Here is a 439-nt window from a genome sequence, read left to right as displayed (position 1 = left end):
ACCGCAGCTCCCTAGCCCGCTCCATTAAGAAGATCACGCTGTCCAACTGGTACGGGGACGCTGGCGCGGCAGAGGCAGGGGGACACGGGGACCCTGCCCGCGCCGGCGGCGAGAGGAACCACAACAACAACAACAGCAGGACAGGGAAATCTCAGTTCAAGGTAAGCGATCCCGGTACGCTGTGCCCTGCTCTCGCCCCGTCTTCCCTGCAGTTCCCCATTCCTCGCTGCCAAGGGATGGATAGGTCCTGGGGAGGCTGCGCCCATCCCTGTTGCCTTTTGCCCGTGCCGTCCAGGTAGCAGTGTTTGCAGGGCTCCTGGGGTAGTTGTTTTTCCTGCCATGTGCCCTCCCCACGCACTTCTCTGTCCCATCAGGCTGGAGGGCAGGAAGTCTTCGCGGGTGAGCGAGATGAGCTTTCCCCCGGGCTAAGACGAGCCAG

This window comes from Geospiza fortis, unplaced genomic scaffold (assembly GCF_000277835.1).
Source record: "Geospiza fortis unplaced genomic scaffold, GeoFor_1.0 scaffold41, whole genome shotgun sequence".
Lineage (NCBI taxonomy): Eukaryota > Metazoa > Chordata > Aves > Passeriformes > Thraupidae > Geospiza > Geospiza fortis.
The sequence above is the reverse complement of the archived record's forward strand: the minus strand, read 5'-3'. Positions refer to the sequence as shown.